Below are 21,220 nucleotides of genomic sequence, written 5' to 3' on the forward strand. Positions count from 1 at the left end.
GTGCGGCAGCGCTAACGGAAGCAGCGCTGAAGACATGGACACCGCTGTCAGCTCCCGCTGACAGCGCAGCGGAACGGGGAAGGTAAGTTCCTAACACCTATGTTCTCATTGCAAACCATCTAAAAGAAATGAAATATAACATTGACAGCAACATTTGCACAGATAATCTACTAACTCCATTATTTCTCTCCTAAACAGAAATCGCGCACCTGCTTGCTCTTCTGTGAGGTGGGTGGTAGAGACCCTCTTGGGAGGGCTTACCTTGGACGTCTGCGCTTGGTTTTGGTGTTTTGAGGGTTGGTGCTGCCGTGACGGTTGTTCCGGGTGTTCCAGTTCCGGTTGTTGTTGGTTGTTCTCTTGTTTTTTCTGTGGCGCAACCTGTGATGGAAATAAGATGGGGAGTGGGGGTGGGGGGGAGGAGAGAACAGGCGAAATAGTATACACGATATCAGCTGGAGTGGTGGCTCTGCTGGAGTGGGAAATGTTTATAGCTTGTTTTGCAGGTTTTGTTTATAGGTCTTTTGCTTGGTTTATAGCTCTAGTGCCGTGTATACTATGATGATCTATGGAGTTCTCAGAGTAAGTAGCTCTTTGGGGTGTGACGGGCAGGGCGGTGAGTTTGCCCTGTGTGAGTTTGGGGTTTAAATCTAGCAGGTATACTGCTAGCTAGTGTGTAGGCTTGCTTTTCTGTATTTATTTAAAATACAGCTATTGGGTGATCTAGTGGAGCAAGTTCGGTTTATGTAGTGGCTTGAATTAGTGTTTCAATCTTCTAAGGGATTGAGATAAATGAAGTGGTGAATGTAAATAATGTGGGATATGTGTAATGGTATGTGCTTTAGTGGAGGTGGAGATATGGGCTAAGCTATATGTGGGGATATAAATGCTGTAAGTGAGGGGTAATGTGTGGCTTAAGGCTCTTAGAAGTGCAGATGGAGGGTGTTTTAGCGTTAATGCTTCCGTGCTCTTAAAAGGGCAGTTAGTGTGGTGCTTGGTATGGGATGGCTTCTCTGGGCAGGTTACCTCGGGTAGGCGGGTGTCTGCTGTAGGTAGGCTTTGGAATTGTAGCGCTGGACGAGCGGTCAGGGTGGCTGCGGCCTAGCGGCTTCCTTCCGTTGTTACTGGAACGCAAAAGCGTTTCAAAAGCCTCACTTCCTGTATTATTGTGGAACGCACAGGCGCCTGTGCGTTCCACTGCAGTGTTGTGTTCTCCGCGTGTGTAACTCTTGCCTCTGGTATGTTGGACCTTTCGTCGGACAGCTCGTTTTGTTGTGGGGCTTCTCCGCTTTCAGGTTCCTTTTGGTCTGGATGTAATATCTTTGTGGAGTGTCTTATCCAACGCGTTTCGCCCGGAGACTTCGTCAGGGATGCTCTTCTGTGCCCGAATCTCTCACTGAAGGTGGAGGTCTCGAACTGGGACTGAACTGCGGTCCTGGCGAATCTGGATGTATTAGAAAAAGCATACAATGTATTTGCAGCAAAAAGCAATTTACACATATACAGTTTATTTCAAAAATGTGTTTGCAAATAAAAAAACAGGTTTAAAAAATAAATTGTCCTTTACAAACTGATAGAGTAAAAAAATACACTTTTAAAATAAAAAAGTCCTTTTTAAAAAGAAAAAAGCATTTAAAAAAGAAAAAAACATTTTAAATACTGTTAACGTAAAAAAAACAAATAACTCGCCAACTACTTGGCCAAATGAGGGCGAATCCATGTCTTGCACGTTTATCCCCTCGACAATCTCTGCCGGCATTATCTGGCGCAGCTCCTCCTCATACGTTGTGTACTCTATACGAAGAGAGGGGCCACAACCCGTGCGCCTTGTTGCCCTCTTTTCCTGGGCCATCTTCTCTTTCAGCCTCCTTTTTATATCGGAAAAGCGCTTGCGGCAGTGCGCCACTGTCCTCTTTAGTGGGCCCACCGCGTTAACCGCAGCGCACACTCTAGCCCACAAATGGTGGCGCCGCCTTAGCGTTGTCCGGGCTGCAAGGTTCCCTAAGATGACCTCATAGCAGGGAATGATATTGTGCACCAGCACACAATTTTTATCATGGGAGAATCTGACATTTCTCCCTGATTTTGTCTTCCTGCCCTGTCCTGTCTCCTCAAACTCTTCCTCTCCCTCCTCTGCCCCCTCAACCTCCATCTCCCTCTCCTCAGCCTCTGCTCCCCTCCTCTCTCTGGACATATTGACAAATAAATGTCAAACACACAAAACACAGAAAGACTTACAAACACAAAGGACAAACTACACTAACTACAGACACTCTAAACGCAGCCACACACAATTAACACAGACAAAGGACAAGTCAAATACAAAAAATACAAGACAGAAAATAAATGAGAAAATAAATGTACAAAACCGAAAAATACCACAGGACTACTCACACTTCAATCAGATATCGCTCCACCAATCCACCAAACTCCAACTCTCACCAAACCACAATCCTCCAAACGCCTCTCACAAAACTCCTCAAAACCCTATCAAAGAAAAAGTGGCAGGCCAGTGGTTTATATAGGGCTTGTGATGTCAAATCTCCTGACTTTGAAAATAGTAACAGGCCATGAGACAGGTGTAATTTTCAAAAAAACCGCCTTCACATGAAAGCGCCGTCATTTAAAGCAAAAGCGTCATGTTCTATTCAAAGCCGCCGGCGGCTTTGAGCATTACATCCTGCCGTGACATCGCCGGCGGCTTCAAATTGAAGATGAAATGCGCCCATTAGTAAATCCGGCTGTTTGGAATGCAAACCCGCCAGAAAACCGCGGCGATGCATAGCGGCTTGAAGACGCCATGCATCACAATGCCTGTTAGTAAATCTAGCCCTTAGAAACTGATTGGTTGCTATAGGCAACGTCTCCACTTTTTCAAACCCGCAGTGTAGTAAATATACCCCTTAGTGTTGTCTGGCAAGTGTCCTCAAAGAATGTTTTTACCTTTCATGTAAAAACATAGCATAAAGGTAAAAAAGTAGATAAATTATATATTTGGTAAAAAGAAAATATAATAGCAAATTAGATGAGAGACTTGTAATCTTGTGTTGCAGATGCATTTTGCTGATTTCTAGCTTCCTCACGGTGTAATATACTTTATCCAGCTTTATAATTAAATATTTATTTAATATCCTATGTTACACTGCCCTAAGCTACTTGGGTTGAGTAGACAAACTGCCTTATTGACATCTTCAGTACACACTATAGTGACGTTTGTGCTTTTTTTATTATTATTAGTAGTAGTAGTATTTATATATTATCCTTTATAGGGCACACAAATGCTTCTCAGCGTTGTACAGAGAGCAAGCAATAAAACTGTCCGTGCTATTACAGAACAAATAACCATACACCTCTCAGCACAGCTAATGGCCGAAATTGCCAATGGGGAGCAAGGGGGGAGGGGTAGATATATTTAGTGCAAGCTGAAACCTGTGCCCATGAGCTTGGGCGTGACTAACTGGATCAGAGCCACTGATGATAGAGGAGTGGAGTCCAGAGACAGAGAGCCCAAGAAGGAGGGGCAAAGTGTAGCTGGTGAACAGTAGTCATAGGTGTTGAAAGCTTACAATCTAAATAGAAAGGGTTAGACAAATGGTTGACACATGCGGGGGTGAGTTGGTGTAAGGAATCTAGAAGTCAGTAAGCAAGAGTGGGTGAGATGGAGGAAGAAAGAGGGTAATATATACTATGTAGGGGAATGTTTAATGGTGGAAATCTGTACTGCGCTGCGGAATTAGTGGCGCTATATAAATAGATGATGAATTGTAGGCTTTAATGAACAGGTGGGCTTTGCAGTCTAGGGAATAGCCTGCTAGAACGAGGGAGATCGGTCCAGTGGGCCGGTCATTACGAGAGTTATCTTGGATGAGGGAGTGAGTCGAGGTTACTAGCGGTGATTGGCCGATCGGAGGGGCTATATAGGGAGCAGAGGAGTTGGAGAGAGCTTAGTGGGTGAGGATTTTGCAGAGTATTATGTAGAAGAAAGGGAGCCAATGTAAGACTTGGCAGAGATTGGATTATTAATTATTTTCTGCTTTAAGCATTTCCAAAGTTTTGATAATTGTTTGTGACATTAATTTATATGTTTTCTGTTAAACCACATAACAGTTGCATACATTAATTTGTATTTTAAAAAAAATCTTGGATCAAACTCCTGATATTTCACATTCTGCGTTCCTAGTCTACACACTCTGTTGTATGCAGTCTTACGGAACATCATAGTTGCCAACTGTCCATAATTTACAGGTACAGTTCTGTGTTTTAAAGCTTTATCCCTAGAATCAGCCTATACAATGCAACCACTTGGTTTGTTATTAATGATTATTGTGTGTGTTAACAAAGCAATCTTTATACATGAATTGGTTGTATTGTATATTTTCAGTTTCTGGTTATATCTCCCCTATGTAGAAGTTATTTGCATTTTCCAGATGCTATTAGTTAACATTTAGAACATTATATATTAGTTTTTTGATATATCTCGCTCACATTGATAGCACGGTGGCGTAGCGGTTAGCACTTCTGCCTCACAGCACTGGGGTCATGAGTTCAATTCCTGACCATGGCCTTATCTGTGTGGAGTTTGTATGTTCTCCCTGTGTTTGCATGGGTTTCCTCCGGGTGCTCCGGTTTCCTCCCACACTCCAAAAACATACTAGTAGGTTAATTGGCTGCTAACAAATTGACCCTAGTCTGTCTCTGTCTCTGTGTGTGTGTGTGTGTGTGTGTGTTAGGGAATTTAGTCTGTAAGCCCCAATGGGGCAGGGACTGATGTGAGTGAGTTCTCTGTACAGCGCTGCGGAATTAGTGGCGCTATATAAATAAATGGTGATGATGATTATAGTATGCACAGTTTTTAGGGTGGTGTTAGTTGGCGCTTGTCGTTATTTATCTGTTCATCCCTAGGAATATACCTATATTTTAATATTGACCAACTGATCGGTAGAATTCCTCTTATTTTATTGTTCTTTAGGCTTTTTAAGTTCGTATAAATTATGCCTAACTTTCTACTTCTCTGCGCATCTCCCAGAGGAAAAGAGGAGGTGGGTGGGATTTGATAATGTGATTTGCTTCTTCAAGCCCTGGACATCAAATTATCAAGCCCCACCCACTTCTGTAAACCTACATCACGCCCCTGCCACTTAGTGTTTGCTGAGATCGATGGTGTTTGATGTTGTGAATCGCACCATGTCCTCTGTCCACCTTACAGCGGGTGAGCGCAATCCGTGAGAATTGTTTGCTCTTTCTAGCGTCCAGGAGGTCCCCCCGAATTTAGGAATTCCTCTTTAATTTTTGTATATATTGAAGTGGGCAATATAAAATGCAATAAAACTGAATTAAAACAAAGTTCAGTAACAATATCTTAATTGGGATTGTAGATATAAGTGCAAAGTGTCCCCATAATTAATTTTAATAATTGTAGATCTATACCATGTCTTTTTCTTTAACAATGTAACTATAGTTTTGTTGTACCCCTTTTTTTTCCTAATCAAAACTCGATTTTATCATGCTGTGTCATGCAAAACACAGAGCCAAATAAAAAGTCATAATGATGTGACAAGCCCTGCCTGTTAGGTTTGTAGCTTCTGTTTTTTTTCTACCTCCTAAGCTAATTATAACTGGCAGTCTTGAATACTGTTCCAAGCCACAACTTGTGTGTGTACATATAGTGCCAAGAAGAAGACCTAACTACCTCCTTCCAAAGAAACAACGCCCAACCAAACAAGAAAAAACTTAAACAAGCAAACTGATTAATTTCAATTTGTGCAAAAAGAAATAAAAAATAGCTGCATGATAGGTAGCGCAATTTGAATCGGTGGCCAAAAATTTCATGTTTTCATTAAATTGCAGGAATTCCAGGTGCTTCCTATAGCATTTATTTTTAGATAAATTGATTGGAGCAGCAGATGATACACAACAGTTACAGTAACTTGCAGCCAAGCAAGGGCCTCTAGAAATTAATAATTACTGTGATGCACAATGGTGTGTATGCATATGTTTTGCATAATTACTTGGCTTGACCTCAAAAAATCAAATTGCATGGTTCGAAACATATCAACTAGGAAAACAGTTGGTATATTTGCATTTCCTCTTAGTGAGTGTGGGGGGAAATGCAAGACTTACTAAACAAAATATAGTGCTAGATTGTTTTCTGGATTTCCTGCTATATTATTTTTTTACAACATAGCAAACTACTGTTTTAATAGTCAGATTTACAGACATTGAAATTAATGTATAAACAAATTGGTGTGTGTGTATGTATATATATATATATATATATATATATATATATATATATATATATATATATATATAGTATATACAGAGAGAGCGCAAATATCTGTCATATGTGTCTATATATCTATCCATCCATCTATCTATAGATAGCTAGATATATAGGAAGAAGTTTGTTTGTTGGCAAATATCTTACAAAGCTCTCAAGGTAAAGCTGCAAATTCTTGCATAGTTATTTAGTATCAAAAAATAACCTATAAGACCACATAGCGACTAAGCAACAAATATTGAAAACATAATTTTTGGGTTGTAAACAATTGTTTGACTGCTGGAAGGAAACCTCGCCACAGCACAACTTAACGACAATGCGACACAGCAACAAATCTTATTTTCTAAATAATATTTTTGATCTATTTCCCAAATCATTTGCTAATATATAAAAACTGCTACACGTAACAAAATTACACACGCAAAGCCGTGTGACCCTGCTAGTAATGGCAATTTTGGAATTTCCTTTTGATTTTGTTTGTTTTGTTGTTTTTTTTTAAAAAAATAAAACACCAACAAGCAATGTATTTGTGACATACATGTTCCTCTCCAGCAGTCCTCTCTTTTTGATTTTACTGGGGTTGATAGCACCCATCTGCTTAGTGCTTTCAGCCATGATCTATTTTTAATATTATTGTTTTTAAAGATAGAATTTTGGTATAGAGAATTTCCAACAAAATTAAAATGTTCTTCAATTTTTATAGCACAGTAACACCCAGCAGAGACCAGTATTGTGAAAATTATGTAAGTAAGAATATATTCCCAACCTTCACATTGAAATCATTTAATAGATGTCTCTTTTGTAACAGGTTAAAATGATTGTTTTTGTTTATAGTCTTTATTATAAGTTTGGAACTAAAGACTGTAAAGAGCATTAAGGACAGTGCATTTTTTTGTGGGCATTAAAATAAATTTTTTCCTGTCACCTCCCCCTTCCCGCACCCACACACATGGGCCCACTGGGTAGCACATACCCACCTCCCCCCCTTCCCCACCCCCCTCCTGTCAGCCATTTACCTTTCGCCCTCTCGATTGGTAAGTCCTAGCCACTTCCCCCATAGAGCTTGGTTGCTCTCAGCTGGTCCCCGGGTACCTAGGGTACCGCTCCTTCTGCCCCACCAGCACCCTGGATGGGCGTCCTGCACCACACTCGTCCTCCTACCCCCACTCTCCCGTCACACCTACAATGTTTCCCCAACCATGGTCGTCTTTGGTATCTACCCCCCCAGCAAATCAAAACTACAACTCACTATACATATTTTCTCCTCCTGACTCCTCCCCTTTGATTTTCTCATGACGCTCCGCCTGATATCTTTTAATGTTAAACGTCTTAACTCTCCCCAAAAAAGGGGCAAACTTTACGCTTCTCTACAGGCCCTTAAGAGGGACCTAGTATTCCTACAGGAGACCCATTTAATTAAGCACTTGCACCCGGAACTTAAATCCAAAAGATTCCCCCTTTCTTATCATGCCTGTGACACTGCCAAGAAGAGATGTGGGGCGGCAATCCTTTTCTCGCGTAACCTTGTCTTTGATCTCGCAGACACTCAGAGACAAAAAAGGTAGATATCTTATCCTAGTGGGTAAATTGAACAACCTCCCGTGCACGCTAGTGAATATCTATGCCCCGAACCAAGATCAGCACAAATTCTTAAAAACGCCTGGGAGTTACTTTCTCAGGTTCGTAAGGGAGAATTGATAGTAGGAGGAGACTTTAATGCGGTCCTTACCCCCCATCTGGATAGATCTGCCCCCTCAGCTGCTCTTTCCGACGGGAGGGACAGGAGGAACTCCAGTGCCTTGCAAGATTTCATGAAACTGCACGATACTTGGAGAATCTCTGACCCCTTGGCCCGAGGTTATTCCTTCTATTCCTCAGTCCATAACACTTATTCCCGAATCGACATGGTCCTGCTCAGCCACGACCTGATCCTTAAACTCACTAACTCTATTATCCACTCAATTACATGGTCTGACCATGCCCCAATTTCGGCGGACCTCTCCTCCCTAGTTTCTCGCTCCTCTACCTTCTCCTGGAGACTCAACGAGTCCCTTCTCCACGACAAAAACACAGTAGCTCATATGAAATCCTAATATCTGAATACTTCGAAACAAATGAATCTCCTGATATCTCACCCTCTACTCTCTGGAATGCTCATAAGGCGGTCATTAGAGGCCACTTAATGGCTTCGGCAGCAAATGCCAAAAAGGCTAGAGCGGCCGAGACTATGCGTCTCTCCACGGCCCTCCACCAGTTGGAGGAACAACATAAATCTAATCCTGACCCTGCTTTATTCGAACAGATGGCTTCTGTGAGGGGTGAACTTAACCTGCTTCTCTCCCACCGAGTGGCCAACAAGCTGAAATGGCTGAACCAATGCTTTTATGAAAAGGGTGATAAGGCGGACAAGCTCTTGGCCACTCGGTTGCGGACCAAAGTCTCGGCCCTTAATCTTATGGCTATTAGGGATTCCTCCGGAGCTCTGGTCTATGACCCAAAATTAATCCGCTCAGAATTCCAGAACTATTATCTAAAACTGTATAATCTCCCTCAACCCCCCAACACCTCGGCCCATCGGGAACAGGCAGAGCGTATAGATAAGTTTCTGAAAGACGCTCGCCTCCCGAAGCTTACTCCCCAGGCTGCAGATCGTCTTAGTGAACCCATCTCCTTAGAGGAGGTAGTGCAGGTTAGTAAGGCTCAGAAAACAGGAAAGGCACCTGGACCTGATGGGTTTTTTGGCAGCCTACTATAAGAAATTTGCTGCTCTTCTAGCCCCTCAACTATCCACTCTTTTTAACTCTATTCTAAAGGGAAAACCCTGGCCTAAAGAATCTCTGGAGGCTCGGATAACCCTGATCCACAAGGAGGGTAAAGAAGTCCATAATTGTGCTAGTTATCGCCCAATATCCCTCCTTAACAACGACTTGAAACTATACGCTAAGATCCTGGCCAATCGCTTAAACACTGTACTCCCCGGGTTAGTTCACTATGATCAGGTGGGGTTTGTCCCTGGTAGACGGGCCAGGGATAACACAAGGAGAACTATTGACCTCATTCACATACTTAACACCAGGAAAACTCCCTCCATTTTTTTGTCCTTGGATTGCGGAAAAGGCCTTTGACAGGATCTCCTGGCAGTTCATGACTCATACCCTCAAGCATTTCGGTCTGTCTGGGGATTTCTTGTCGGGGGTCCAGGCCTTGTATTCTCAGGTTATGGTTAATGGTTCTCCTTCTGATCCCGTTCCAATAAGCAATGGCACCCGCCAAGGATGCCCACTCTCCCCTTTAATTTTTGCCCTGGTCATTGAGCCTTTGGCAGCCACTATCCAAGCCTCCCCAGATATCAGAGGAGTGGAGACAGGGTCTCTGGAGAGTAAGCTCTCACTGTTTGCTGACGATATACTCCTCACGCTCTAGCAGCCAAGAACATCTTTGCCCAACCTGTTCTGCCTCCTCTCGAGGTATGGCGACCTGTCCAGGTATAAAATCAATATAACAAAATCCGAAGCCCTATTTCTTAATGTGCCCTCACAGGACTGCTGTGATCTCACCTCCCATTTTCACTTTAGATGGCAGAAGAAAAAACTAAAATACCTGGGAGTATATATAACCACCTCATATAGATCCCTATATCAGGAGAACTATCCAGCTCTCTTTCACAAACTCAAATCAGACATCTTCTCCTGGCGAACCCTAATGATTTCGTGGCTGGGCAGGATCATTGCTGTAAAAATGACTGTTCTCCCTCAACTTCTTTACCTTTTCCAGACACTGCCTCTGAGAATACCCCTAACTGAAATTTACTCTATGCAGCAACACCTTTCTAAATTTGTCTGGGGGGGCAGGTCTCCCAGGCTTCGATTGGCACTGCTCAAAAAACCTAAGGGCTGCGGAGGCAGGGGCTTTCCCGACCTCAAGGCCTACTACTGAGCGGCCCAGCTTAGCTCAGTGTTCTCATTTGCTTCTCCGGCATCTCATGCATGGGCAGACTTGGAGGCTGCCTATCTCTCCATACCCGGCCTATCTGGCCTTTGGGGAGTTCCCTCTGATATTCGGAAGGCCCTAACCAAACGTTTTCCAACTCTGGAGTTTGCGGCTCGGATCTGGGAGACCTGCAAGGGCCATCTCTCTATCTTTCCTAACCCTCTGCACATTATACCCCTGTGGCATAACCCCACCTTCCCTCCGGGAATGTCCCGATCTTTCTCTCGGCTATGGACCAGGGCGGGATTCTGATTTGCGGGAAGCCTTCTTGAGCGAGGAAGGCCTATATCCTATGACGCCCTCTGTTCCAGAGTCCCTAACTTTCACCCGCCTTTCTACCAATATCTGCAGGTTCGGCACTTCCTCCTGTCACTCCTGTCGGACAATTCACCTCACTCCTCCTCCCAATTTGAATCTCTCTGCCTTTCTTCCCCTTTGCGAAGGGGTATGATTCGTCCTTGTATAGTCTTCTACTGGAGAAATTGGTGCCTTCCGGGAACGCACATGAGAGGAAGTGGGAGAGAGATCTGGGCCCTCCCCCTGGGGAGGACTGCTGGGAGACCATCAGGCTGAATGTGGCTTCTAGTTCCATCTCCACATTAATTAAGGAAAATGCGTATAAAGTTTTCTACAGGTGGTATCTCACACCTGACAGGCTCGCAAAGATGTACCAGTCAGCTTCTCCCGACTGCTGGAGAAATTGTGGTCATCGAGGCACCTTCGTGCATATTTGGTGGTCATGCCCTGTTATTTCCGCCTTCTGGGACAGGGTTTCGAGACTTCTTTCCTCCCTCCTCCAATGCCCTATTAGGAAGAACCCATGGTCCTTCCTACTCTGTTATCCTATACAAGACCTAGACACCCACTCTGCAAAACTTGCTTCACATGTCCTGGCAGCCGCTAGATGCCTGATTGCTAAATTTTGGAAACAGGCGGACCCCCCCCCCTTCCGCATCTCTTCTCTTAGATCATATATATGGTTCATTGCCAACATGGAAAAAATCACATCACTACTGCGAGACAAAGGAGAAAAATTTCATAGAATTTGGGCCCCCTGACTTTATGCCTAGGATCCCCGCAGTTTTCTCTTCCTCCAAATAATCTCCCCCCACACAATTCCAGATAACATTGACCCCCTTACTACATTAAAGTACTCCCATGCAGACCTGATAGTGCTCCCTTCTGAAGGTGAACATGCTTTTCTTAGTATACCCCATGAGACGGCCATCTCCCCCCCCCCTTGCCTACTCTACACCCCCCTCAATGCCCTCTTCCTTTACCTTCCGCCCCTTACCCATTACTATCTTGTTATATTGCAATACATTTTACTGTTTTGTGAGTGACATTGCTGGATATCTACTCTGCTCTGTGATTATTTCAATCAAAATGCTTGTTGTTTTATGTTTATGTCATTCATACTCTATTACGCAATAAAATTTTGAGTTAAAAAAAATAAAAAAAAAAATAACATTTTTCCCTGCCACCATAATCATAACTTTTTACTCTCTTATGTTGCTGGCCAGCATGTATTTTGGTGGTGTGGTCTGTAAGCCTGCTGTGTTAAAACCTGATGTAAAAATAAGATCTTTGTCTGTTTAGCTAGCTTTTGACTTTGTTAGTGCAGTTTTTTGGTGCTATAAGTCAGCATTGAAGAGCACTGGAAAAAAGGCAGATCTCACAAACTAGCTTCAGTTGTCAGACCCTGTCTTGGAATTTGACCTTAGCGCCCCTAATTTCAAATGTTGGGAGCAGGGGCTTAACTAGATGTTTGGGTACCCCAAAGCAAAGTGTTGATGAGTCTGTCAAGGTTTCTAGGGAGGACACTTCTGTCCTCCTATCCCCTCACTTAACTTAATGACTGGCTGCCTCCTCTTACTCGCTGCTTATACTGCTCAGTGAGAAAGAGAACTTACCAGGGTCTAGCACACTACTCTTTTGGGGCTTGGCTCCACCCACCGGGTCCTCTTCTCCCTGGCATGCGTCTTCTGTGGGCTGTCATATCAGATGTGTATATGTAGCTGTTCGGGCATGCTTTTCTCTTAAAGATTTGGTCACATTACCGAACGGGCCTCTTCCCCCGCCAATGTCCATTCACACTTCTATTTAAACTCGCTCTGTGCACCGTTGGAGTGCCAGAGATTTTATTTCTGATAAGTTCAGTGCCTTACACTTTATACCAGTGTTCATGTTGTTACATATCGACTGCTGCATCCTTCTGCTGCTACATTCCTGCTGCCATATCCAGCGCTACCCTCCTGTGCTGCCCTTTTGACAGTTACTTTCATCTCCACACACAACCAACATTCGGGACCCACCCCAGAAGCTGTGACCTGCGTGGGGCAGGCAGCCAAACCCATACCCATTGCGGGAGTCCCTGGTTAAGAACTGTGTCACATTAGAGCCGTGGGCTTGGGTAGCACAAACTTGAGCTGGTTCAGGATCTTTTATCAGTGGTAATGCAGATACAGAGTTCCCTACGAGCAAGAATTTAATCTTGGAGCCCTAGAATGTCGGTCAGCATACATTCTGAAGCTTCAAATCACTTGTTTAGGTGGTCACACAGCAGGGAGCTTATTAAGACCCATAGCTGCTTATACCTTTGCTTCCCAGGTAGCTGTGGTTTGGGCACATGCTTTAAACTTTCATTGCTTTCACAGAAAGCTTTCTATTGCTGATGCTTGCTAACTTTCTAAAGGAAGATCAGTAAAAAGCTGCTTTTTACACACTTTTGGTGCTACTAGCACAGGGTGGTGTCACATGGCATTATAATATTGTATAGTTACAGTATTTTTGCTCTTTAACGATTACTTAAAAAGTATTATATTTCTTGGGATTAGATATTCTTCTGTTATCTAATTCAGCCATGTAATTTTTGAAGTCAGATAATGTCTTGCAAGTTATCATTATGGGATGTTGAGTGCCTTCATGTTAAGTGGCTGTTCTGGTGAATTTTCAGACCTGCCCAGGTCACTGCTGTGCCCAGCACCACTAATGAAAAGAAAGAACATTGAAGCCACAAGACTTGGTAGGAGGTACACTGTATGGCGTTAAGCTAGTGAGGGAGAGTGTGTGTGTGTGTGTACGCTGCTAACACTGGTTCCTCCACCTGCTAGACCTAGAAGTTAAGCTATATTTATCTTTCCGCAGCTATGGAGCACTCCAACTGCAAAAATATAAGCTACAAGTTCTGCCTTTACAAAATAAAAAACTGCCAAATTAGCAGTCAAAGAGAGATCCGTTACACAAATTATTTTATATTTTTTAATCTTTTCTGGACGTTGCTAACAGTTGAAATATCTCGAGGAAAGTAAGTAATTTTTATAATTTAAAAAATCTTAAAGACTGAACACATGGCCTGTGTGGGGGTTTAGTTTGTAGCTTACATTTAACCCTCTCCCTCCCACACTGTCATTGGTCTTATAATATTTTATACGGTACTAAATTAAGATTAAATTTGTAGCTTAATTAGAAAAAGCACATACATTTTATGACTTATGTTTTGTTACAATACACTTGCATATTTGTGCTTCTAGTATATTTTTTTTTTTTTTTTTAACTGAAATAAAGTTTATTGAATTTTCTAAGATAATTGCAAAGGATACAAAAAAAAAAAAGGAAATAGGGAAAGGGTAGGACATAAAGGGGTACATAGTGGGGACGAAACACAACAATATGTCATAAAACACCAGCAATCTAGACATGTATCACTTTGTAGTATTTAAATATAATTATAGTCAGTTGACAAGTAAAACTAAAGATTGGCACTCTAAACATAAGTCACTTTAACTTTACAATACGGAGACTAGTCCATTCCATCCTTGTACCTAGGCCCAAAAGCAAATATTTCTTAAATCAAGGCAGGAGACACTGAGTCGGAGATTTCCAGCCTATGGGGGGACTGGGATGGGGCCCCACCTCCGTCTGTGACGTAATTATGCCAGCTACGCCATTTCACTAATGGGGAAGTAGCTGCCGTAGAATACGGAACTCCTAGGGTCTCCATCTCAAAGCCGAAGTTCACTTTAGATATCACCTTAGCCAAAGACGGGGGAGACAGTTGTTTCCAGGCCTGAGCTATAGCAGCTCTGGTTGCAATGAGCACTTGGCCCATCACGTACCTGTCCCAGGAGGGAACGGAGGGGGGATAATGATGTAACAAAGCAAGCTCTGGGGAAGGAGATGTAGGATATCTAAAAACCTTTACCAACAACTGGAAAACCTCTAACCACAGGGGTTGTAGGACTGGGCATGCCCAAAAGATATGGAATATATCCCCTCTCTCAGTGCAATTACGCCAACATGTCGGGGGTACTGAGGGCTAAATTTTGTGCAGTTTCTTAGGGGTCACGTACAATCTATTCAGAAGTTTCACCAACATTGCAGTATGATTAAGGCATTTAGACATTGTGAAAGAGTTTCTAAAAATACGTTCCCATTCCTCCTCCATGAATACTACCTGGAGATCTACCTCCCATTGGAGTTGAATTTTCGATTTGGTGATAACGACTTGCGAAGTTAAAATATTATACCAGGTAGTTATGCTAGCTTTGTTGTAACTCTTTGTCAAGTTTACCTGATATATAGCCGGGGGGGAACCTATGACTATACCTCTGAATGAGGGCTCTGACAGCCATTGTCTAAGCTGAAGAAATTTATAAAAGTCGCTCTTCGGCAAATGATATTGTTCACTCAACTGAGAAAAGGAGGAGAGTGTACCTGAATTAAACAATTGGCCTAAAGTCAGAATCCCCCTAGATACCCATCCCGACAGGTTTAAGTCAGGAATCTGTTTTGATGCTGCTTGTATTGAGACATTTTCCGTGGGTCGAGCAAAACCCTCAGGGCCTTCACACAATCGGTCCCAGACTATCAAGGCGTCCCTGGTGAGAGCAGGTAGGTTATGGGCTTGCGGTCTCCATTCCCTAGGAGCCCAAACTAGATCAACTAAAGGAAAATCAGGATTACGAGCCTTTTCCAGGCCCACCCATGGCTTCCCACACCCTGGGAGGAACCAATCACGCATCTGAGAGAGTAAACAAGCATCATGGTATTTTCCCAGGTCGGGGAGGGCCAACCCCCCCTTTGCTTTCCTCCTAACCATACGCTGCAAGGCCATCCGAGGCGGCCTAGCCTTCCACACATATGTCCTCATAACCTTGACTAGTTTATTTAACAGGCGCTGTGGGAGATGGAATGGGAGCATCCGGAACAAGTACATCATCTTTGGGAGGAGCATCATTTTGAATGCCGATATTCTCCCCAGCCAAGAGACCTCATAGCACATCCATGAAGTAGTTAAGGACTGGAGTTGGTCAAGTAATAAAGAGAAATTCTATCAAACTATCAAGATGTGGGGTAACCTGAATACCTAAGTACGAAATTTCTGTGGATTTCCATTTATAGGGATATTTGTCTTTCAACTTCTGTAATCTCTCCTGCGGAATGTTAATGGGAAGAGCCTCCGTTTTGGAAGTATTCAATTTATACAGAGAGGCTGCGCTAAATTGGGCTAGAAGTGTATGCATGGCAGGTAGCGAGGTCTCCGGGTTGGCAACGAATAATAGGACATCATCTGCAAATAAGCATAACTTGTGGGCTTCTTCTTTCACAACCACTCCCACACACTCCTGATCAATTCTCATTTTAGCGGCCAGTGGTTCAATAGCCATGAGGTACATGAGAGGAGACAAAGGGCAACCTTGACGGGTGCCATTAGAGATTGGAAAATTATCGGACAAAAACCCATCGCTAAATACTCGCTTCGATGGTTTGACATACAGCGCCAGGATAGAACTCAGGATCTCCCCGGCCAGCCCCATACGCTCCAAAACCTTTGTCATATACATCCAGTGGAGTCTGTCGAACGCTTTTTCAGCGTCCAATGAAAGCAAGAGCAGTGCATCCCCCTTCAAGTGGGTCTGCTCTATAATGTGAAAAATACGCCTTGAGTTGTCTGGGGCTTGTCTGCCGCTGACAAACCCCACCTGGTCTGGATGGATCAACATGGGGATAACCGGGGAGAGCCTGTTAGCGATGAGTTTCGCAAAGATCTTAATGTCCGAATTCAGTAGGGCTATAGGCCTATAACTTTTAGAATCTGTAGGGTCCTTACCCGGCTTGGAATTACAATTATATGGGATTCCAGCATTTCAGGAGGAAATTTCCCTACTGCTGTACCTGCATTAAATAGTTGCTCCAAAATGGGCACTAAATCTTCATGGAAGGTGGTAAAAAAGTTATTAGTGTAACCATCTGGTCCGGGCGCCTTATCTTTGGGGAGATACTTGATTGCCTGTCTAATTTCCTCCTGGGACCACGGAACATTGAGCTTTTTCCGTATCGATGGGTCTATAGAAGGGAGTGGGAGACCTTCCAAAAAGGAGGATATATCATATTCAGATGGGTGGTGTGTAGCGGGGTCTAATTGGAGGTTATATAAATTTGAATAAAATGAAGCGAAAGTATTTGCTATATCACGAGGGTTAGAGCATTTAGACCCTGTAGAGTTTACAATGCTTTTAATTCTGTTACGGGCCTGGAGGCCCCTCAATTTTCTTGCTATTAACCTGCACGCTCTATTACCTGCCACATAGAATTTTTGGCGTAGTCTAGACAATGCTAATAAAGTGCGGGTTAGGAGTAACTTATGCAGTTCAGATTTAACATGGGAGATCTCTGCACCAATAGATCTAGAAGGATGTTGTTTATGTTGTGTTTCTAGGAGTTTAAGCTTGGTTTGTAGCTCTGACTATCTGTGAAAATTTGCTTTCCGCATTCTAGCTGCCACCTGAATAGCTGCACCTCTCACTACAGCTTTGAGGGCACACCAGTAAGTAAAGATAGAGGTCTCTTTGGGGTCGTTTGTTTGCATGAATGATAAAAGAGCCTCTTTAATTGCTAACTTGGCTTCTAGAGAAGAAAGTAGGTGGGCTGCCAAACGCCAGGGCCGTAGGGGAGGGGGCTGTCCCGAGGGTTTCCAAGACCATACCACTGGCGCATGGTCTGACCAAGAGATAGGGAGAATCTGCACCTTACGTGTATTCTGCAATGACCATTTATCTGATAGAATGAGATCAATCCGTGAGTACGTGTTGTGTACTGAGGAATAGTATGTGTAGTCACGAACATTAGGATTAGCTACCCTCCAAACATCATACAGACCATGTTCTGCCAGGAGTCTCCCAAACACTAATGACGGGTTCCCCGGGGTTGGGGAATTTATTGGTCCAGAAGGGAGCGATCTATCAAGCCTAGGATCTATGACTAGATTGTAATCTCCCAAAATAATCACGCTACCCCGTTTAATCTTATCTATTAGTGCAAAAGTCGACTTCAGGAATGGGACTTGTCTCGAATTCCTGGCATATAGGGATACTAGGGTGACCCATTTACCCTCTAGTTGACCAACAATTATCAAAAATCTGCCACTCTTGTCTTCAACCTTTGAGGATAATGTAAAAGTGCATTTGGAGCTGACTAAAAGAGCTACTCCACATCGTTTATGAGGCCCATTAGCGGTGAAACATGTGGGATAATGGTGATTCCTAAAGACTGGGGTGGCCCTAGCTGCGAAATGAGTTTCCTGCAGACCTACTATATCCGCTTTATGTTCATAGAAAGAGGACAAAGCTAATCTACGTTTGTTTGGAGAATTTAATCCCCTGACATTTAAAGATAAAAACTTAACCATTATCAATGGTGATGTGTACTGAGGGATATGGGTGACCTACTAGAGTCGAGATACTTCTAGGGAGTTTCAATGCCAACCAAAAGGCGAGGAGAGTGAAACAGGGGATGTTGTGTTCCGCTAGGAAAGGAAGGGAAAGGTGACAAATGGGAAAAGGGAAAGGGGTAAGAATCCCCCAACAGGATGGGGAAACGAAAATAACCCCATACATAGGGTCAAAGCATTTGCCGGAAGGACAGGGCACCGGCAAAATACTTAACTTGGGGCACATGGCACGGGCCACAATGCGCCACCACCCGCATACAAAGACAAACATAACTGAACATATGAAAAACCATACCAATTACCCGAATGAAGTGAGAGATCTTAGGTTTATACCCTCCAAAAGCTCAACTTCTCAAAGTAGGAGTATTAATTCGATGTAAGCTGCCAACTACAAAAATATATAACTTTCCATTACTTAACAGATTAAATATTGTGCTTCCCATACTGGCACAACCCGAACTGCAAAGTACAAAACCATAAAGAGAAATTCCAGAAGAACCGGACTGGAAACCTAGGATCAAAAACTCCCAGGGATGGCTGTCCTCAGCTCTAACAAGAAAGATTGATGATGTGAATAGAAAATGTCCTCAACCCGACTCCAAATTTCACCTATATGGACATATCGACACTGGGAAGGCCCCGGGAATTAGGGTCAGGCCGAGGTGATTGGTTATTCCAGGCCTCCAATGTCTTTGATCCTTCTTCCACTGTAGAGAAGACATGCATCTTGTTGTTTCTATGGACCAGGAGTTTAACTGGGAAACCCCATCTATAGGGAATGTCATTGTCTCTCAGTATTTTAGTAACAGACTGAAACAAGCGGCGTTTGGTTATTGTAGCTTGTGAAAAGTCAGGAAACAGCTGTAAACCTTGCAGAATGTCTGAGTCCTCTGCTTCTCTCACTGCTCTCAAAATCTGCTCCTTTACATGGAAGAAGTGAATGCGCATAAGGGTATCTCTAGGCAGAGTATCTGATACATTTCTGGCTTTAGGTAATCTATGTATTCGATCAATAAGTAAATCCTGAGTGGAAGCTGTTGGCAGGAGCTTCCGAAACAGCTCTGTGGTGTAAGACAGGAGATCCGCATTGGAAACTTGCTCCGGAATGCCCCGTATTTTAACGTTCCGACGGGATCTATCCTCCGAATCAGCCAGTTTATCTCTCAAACTAGACACCTCAGCTTTGAGTTGTTCATGCGAAGTTATCAGATCATTATGAGAGGCCACCATCCCGTCCATATTGGTCTCCAGATGGCCCGTCCTTTTCCCAATCTCTAATACTTCCTTCCGAAGTGCGTTGATAGAGGAATGCATTTCAGCAAGTATGTCTGTTTTAAAGGTAGAGAGTAGGTGTTGCATCATTTGGAAGGTGGTCGGAGCGTCTGGGTCAATAGAAGCTGAGGCATCACCAGGTGGTTGTGATACCGGTGACGCAGTTCTGACTGGGGGTAGTGAATCGCCATGCCTGTCAGCTTCTTTAGGGGAAAGAGAGGAGGCAGTCGGCTTCTGAGGTTTAAAGAAAGGTAATGGTTTGGCTGGATTAGCTGGTTTGTTCTTTTTAGGAGGCATGTTTACATCAATGTTCCAGCAAAATGATAACAGCTCTCAGACAGTAATGCTTGGATAGCCCACTCTAGGAGAAGACAATGAAATATAATCAACACATTGGTAGCGTGTAGCGTAGAGCGACTTCACCTAGCGGAGGGGAGAGAGATGCATGCGGGTGGCAGCTATAGTTACATTTTAGGTCAGATGCATTATTGCATGATTGATCAACTTCTAGGCCAAGTATAAGCCTTGCCTTAAGTAGACTCTTGATGCAGCACAGACCGGCTACAGGCTGTTAAAATAGATAATTCAGGCTACAATGGGTGCAAAATTTATTAGAATATCGGAGGCCAGCAGGTGGCAGTGTACATCAAGCCAGTGTATAATATTGCAGGGTTAAACTCAAGATTAAAGACTGCAGTAGCAGCTCAAGACCACTAGATGGCAGCGTTCCGTAACTTGTGAAGGGAAAGAGCTGATCTGCACAATCAGATTGTCCCGACCCGACTTTTATTCAGTTACTCACTGCTGTGAACCAGGCCACGCTGCGGGGAGACAGTCAGCAGGGTCAGCAGACAGGCTGGTACCAGGACTACTGCAGGACTCAGCAAGCCTCCCAGACTACAGTGCAGAGCAGCAGCTGCAGGGGCACAGATTTCCAGGCCACTTCTTCCAGCACCAGACCCGTCCAGAAGGCACATCACAGATGGAAGGAGCCCCTCCCAGCACTCATGGAGACGTCTTCGGAGCGCAGGTAAGTGTATGGGGTACTCGAGGGACCGCTGGGCTGTGCAGGAAATGCCACTGTGATGGAGGTCTAGGTGGCAGCATAGGCCACAAGCTGCAGCCCACAAAGCTGTGTCTCCAGACGAGCTGCGGATGTCACATTCGACCCCAGACAGTTGGGGGGCCACCAATCCGTCACTCAGTGCTGTCTTGGGGAGGTAATGAGCCCAGAATTTACTAAAATATAAGGCAATCACAGGAGCCTTAAAAAACTGCGTCCTCGCACTATGGCGTCCAAGCCACGCCCCCCGTATATTTTATTTTTAAAACTTTTGATTCAACTGTTACTATTAGAACGGTTTATTTAGGTTGTGTTAAGAGCGTTTTGTCGCTATCCAATAACGATTGTCGAATCTCGATTTGTGTTTCCAACGCACAAATATTTATTCTCAAAAAGTAGCAGAATAATTCAAGCAAAATAATAAGTACAGCCCTTACTTATCGCAGGCGCTCTGGATCCAGTGTACAGTCATTCAGGTCTGAAGTCTGTGGTCAAGGTGACTGAACACTACATGAGAGCTACTGCTTATATGCAAACAAAGATATAGTGAAACAATGCAGATGGTATAGCTTGCTTCTATTGGTCCAGGCTTCAGGAGGGTCCAGGGAGTTGCACATCATAGGCTGATTCAATCTAAGGAATCCAAAGGTGGGGGTCATCTCTCCAGGGGATGAGCTCTGTTCTTCCGCCAAAACTCCAATTACAATCAGTCCATTAGCATTTCACAGTCAATATCATATTAAAGGTTTATTCCCTAACATCAATAACTAGAGTATGCAATGTGTGATCTCTTCGCTGAATACATCGGACAGCTGCTAATGTAAAGGGGATTAATATGATATCAAACATGACACATTTCCCTTAACCTGAACCGTAGGTTTCACTA

This window comes from Mixophyes fleayi, chromosome 12, assembly GCF_038048845.1.
Source record: "Mixophyes fleayi isolate aMixFle1 chromosome 12, aMixFle1.hap1, whole genome shotgun sequence".
Lineage (NCBI taxonomy): Eukaryota > Metazoa > Chordata > Amphibia > Anura > Limnodynastidae > Mixophyes > Mixophyes fleayi.